This window comes from Fukomys damarensis, unplaced genomic scaffold, assembly GCF_012274545.1.
Source record: "Fukomys damarensis isolate Sample0158 unplaced genomic scaffold, DMR_v1.0_HiC HiC_scaffold_38, whole genome shotgun sequence".
In the NCBI taxonomy this organism is placed as follows: Eukaryota; Metazoa; Chordata; class Mammalia; order Rodentia; family Bathyergidae; genus Fukomys; species Fukomys damarensis.
The window spans coordinates 68,413,713-68,418,111 of record NW_022900950.1 but is presented as its reverse complement, the minus strand read 5'-3'; the positions used below and the strand labels follow the sequence as shown (position 1 = coordinate 68,418,111).

The following is a 4,399-nucleotide window of genomic DNA, read 5'->3' as shown; positions in this document are numbered from 1 at the left end:
TTTTTTTTTTTTTTTTTTTTTTGGTACTGGCAATCAAACTTGTGACCTTGTGCTTGAGAGGCAGGTGGCAGAACCACTGAGCTAAATCCCCAGGCCCCTGAAATTTTACCTTTAAATCTGAAAATTCAACACTTTAAGAAGTCTAAAAATCATAAAGGCTACGGAATTATTATGAAAACAAAAGTGCTTCCAGTATCAGTAACAAACAGATGTGTATGTGTGTGTGTGAGCAAAGGCACCCTTTCCTAGGTCTACCACTTTTTGGTTGCACACTGAAATGACTTGGGATCTTTAAAGATTCTAATGCCTGGACCTCACTCTTAGAGATTCTAGTTTGCTTGGTCTAGACATGGTCTGTGTCCTGGGATTTTTGCAAGCTCTCAGAAGAGTTTCTCTGGTGTGAAAAACTGAAAGTGTAAATGAGGATAAAAATGAATAATAGATAACGTGAAATAGGAAGAAAAGGTCCAAATGGGAAGGGGAAATGGGAGGGGGAGGGGAAAGAAGAAAGGGAAAGGAATAAATGTGAGAAAGAATAAAATGGAAACAAAGTCTTTGTAAATAGGGAAGGATGAGAGAGTGGAAGGGAAGGCAGAGAAATGGGAAACAAATTAAGAACCAAAACATATCATGTAAAGGTACAAAAATCCCAATGATGAATGTCATCACACACGCTACAATGTACCAATACACTTAATGAATTTTTAAAAATTAACCAAGATAGAGCGAGAGAATAGATTCATTCATAGGAAAATGGATACATATTGAAGATATACTCCTAAGTGAAATAAATAAGTCCCACATGTGTAAATACCAAATAGTTTCCCTGGTGTGAATATTCTGCAACAATGCATAAGATTCTAATAAGATTACTGACATTTAGAAATCCATAAAGAGCGAGAGAATAGATTCATTCATAGGAAAATGGATACATATTGAAGATATACTCCTAAGTGAAATAAATAAGTCCCACATGTGTAAATACCAAATAGTTTCCCTGGTGTGAATATTCTGCAACAATGCATAAGATTCTAATAAGATTACTGACATTTAGAAATGGGAAGAAAGGAGCTAAAGGTGTAGGGAAGGTGTGATGCATAGGGGAAGAACAAAAAGGGAAAAGAAAAAAATGTGAGAGAATGAAAAGAGGAAAATAAAGTGTTTGTAGATAGGGAGGGGAGGAGGGGGTAAAGGGAGGGCAGAGGTAAGGGGAAAAAATGAGAATCAAGACCTGTCATGTAAAGGTACAAGATCCCAACAATGAATGTAACTGTACTGTATCCCTAAATGTACCAATAAACTCAATAAAATTAAAAAAAATTAACCAAGATAGACCACCATGCTTTACAATGGAATGGGACACTCCGCCCCCGCCTGAAGGGTTGATCAGATCCCTAACTTCCGGCAACTCTCCATCGATGCATTCTATGCTCACTGGTGTGTAAAACGTGTTCTCAATGTGATATTCCCAGTCTCCTAGAGAGATGCAGCCTCTGCATTTCTCAGATTCCCTGCATGTTTCATCTGCATCCCTGCTCACATGGCCAACAAGCCTAGTCTTCCTCCCTCTGCTCTCTGCTCATTTTGTTCTACTCTCACACTTTCTTCCTCTTTTGCTAAGGTTGGGTGGGAAGGGAGGGGAGGTGGAAGTGGGGCGAGATCCTTTGAGGGCCTGGTGGATGGTCCAAGATGCAGTTTCTGCTGAGCCAATATGTGTTGTCTCTTTCCTAAATGAGGCTCTGTCAGATTCTCTTCAGAGTTTTGCAGGCTGTGACACCTCTCACCTACAGTTCCCTCAGTGGCACCACCTTCCATGGAGTTACTGTTTGGATCCAAAATTTTCCCAAAGCCTCCTTATGTGAAAGGCTTGGTTGATAGCCTGTGGGATTTGAGAGCTGAAGGAATCATGAGGGCTCTAACTTCATCAACTGAATTGACCTTTGATGAGTTCATAGATCAATGGGCTTATGGAGAGGTAGGACCTAACTGGATGGTGGAAGTCAGGTCCCTGAGAGTGTGCCTTTGCAGAGTATATCTTGACCTCCACCCCTTCCTCCCAGGGATCTTTCCCACCCTTTCTGCTCCCTGGCTGTCATGAGGGCAGTAGCTTTCCTCCAGGCTGCCCTTCCACCATGATGTCCCAGGCCTAAAGCAGTGGAATAAGCCAACCACAGACTGAAATCTCTCAAACCATGAGCCATGTCTCCTTTTGTGGTGTTTTTCTCAGGCCACAGCAATAAAAAGCTGATGAATACACATGACTTATACACACCCTACATTGAAATCTTTTAATTTTAATTTTTTATAAACATGTAACACTTGTACATATGAACCAAGTTCAACGTGGTATTTCCACACGTACATACGCTGTACACCAATTAAATCCAGCTCCCCATTTTGTCTAGTGTCCCTTTGCCTTCTCTTTGTAGGTCCCAAGTTGAAATTTCTCCCCTCATTTCACCCACATCCAGTCCAGAGAGACACAGGTACAACCCTTTCCTGTGGACTTTCTAGGCCAGCGATGATGAACATTTTAGAGCTTCAATGATACAAACATCGCACTGTACACACACATGCCACAGGTTGGCCACCACTGTTCCAGGCTCTGTCTCATAAGCACTTAACCATTTAATCGCTCTTTCTGAATTCAGGCCCCAGGCAGACCGGGTGCAGTCTGTGTGGCTTTATGGGACCTCACGAAGCACAGCATATATTTCAGAGCCTGAAGCCTCCTCAGTGGGGTGTGCAGGGTGAGAATGAGGCCAGAACCAGGACAGAAGGAGGAACGGGGGAAGAGGTCAAAGTATAGGATGGGAGTAAAAACCCAATGTGAGCACTTTGTATTTTAATGCAGTCACGGGGTTTCCACTAGAAGGCAGTGAGCAAGGAGTAACACGGCCTAACCCATACTTCACAGGAAACAGGACAGTGGCTCACCTGGGCAGAAATGGGGCAGGGACAGGAGGAAGCATCTCAGGGAAGGACCGACTGTCATGGCCCACTCTAGTGGGAAGAGCATTTCCCCCACCTCTCCTACAGACCAGGGAGACACTTGGCCCCTTCTTTAACCCTAACAGGAACACAACCTGAGGTAAATACGACAGAGGCCCCCACAGCTGACAAGGTCTTCCTGCCAAGCCCAGAAGGCTCATTTAAGAGACAGTGTGTATGAGCTAAGTGGAGTGCAGCAAAGGGAGCTGGGCAAACAGAACTGACGCACCCAAGGTATGCATCTCCAGCGTTCTTCTGTTTAGCACCACTGAACAGTCCACTGGCTGCACCCAGCAATTTGATCACACCTATTAAAATTTATAAGTGCTCATAAAATTTGACCTCTCAAGTTTACATTCAGCATTCTTATCGCTTCTCGGCCTTTTGGCTAAGATCAAGTGTACATTCAGCATTCTTCCCACGGAAACACATGAGTCTGTGCACAAAGTTGTATATACAATGGTACTGGCTTTGAATTTTTTGCCATAGTGAAAATTCAAAACCTTATTGTCCCTGATTTGTATCTGTTAATTAATTAACAATAGCCCATGCTACATATCAAATGCAGAGTAAGGGACACCAGTTTGAGCTCATGGGAACAGGGATAAGATTGTGATTAAAGGGAAAAAATTAAATACTGCATAATATATACTCCTGGAGAAAAAATACGTGTGTGTGCATGTGTGAATCTATGGATATAAAAGTCCTGAAAGAAGTAATCAAACTATTAACACTGGTGGCCTTGGAGAAGGGCAGTGGGCATGGAAGAGGCAAAAAGGAGACTTTACCCATTGTTTAAAATTCTATGGTGTGACTTATTCTTTTGTAATAAAAATGCATTTATACATTTTGCTTTTTGACTTGTTTAAACTAAAAAAGGAACAAAAGAAACCCCTCAAGAAATAAAAAAGTAGGCAGGCGTGCTTGCACACATCTATAATCCCAGCACTCAGGAGACTGAGGCAGGAAGATGGCTGTGAGTTCAAGGCCACCCTGAACTACATGGTGAGAGCCAAAAGGAAAGAAAGAAGGTCGGGGGGGAGAAAATAGCATGTCTGGCCTCAAAATCTTGTCTAGTAAATCCCAATTTTAATAAAACTGTGCTCACATCCTCATTTAGATGCTATTCCAGCCTTTCTGAATTCCTGACTTTTGCTGCTCAAAACCTCACCTAAGCTTGTAGTTTTCTGGAGCCTTGCAGGTGCCCTGACCAGCCTGCTGTGTCTCCTGGGGGAAGCCAGACCTCTGTGTAGCGCACCTGCCCAGGTGCCAAGTACTTGGTGTCGGCAGTGTGAATGATGCCACTGATCCCCTAGGAGGCTGGAACTTTGCAGAGCTCTGCAGCTAACAGCAATGAGAATGCTTCACCTGATTTGTCAGGCATGGCTGGAGCTGTGGCCACAGACGG

General features: G+C 43.2%; 1 non-coding gene across 1 annotated transcript; it reads left to right on the top strand.

Annotated features, from left to right (window-relative positions):
* Positions 1 to 3,359: 3,359 nt before the first annotated feature.
* On the top strand, positions 3,360 to 3,541 carry LOC117284693. The gene has a single exon (XR_004515770.1). It is a non-coding gene; the product is annotated as a U2 spliceosomal RNA (small nuclear RNA).
* Positions 3,542 to 4,399: the final 858 nt, after the last annotated feature.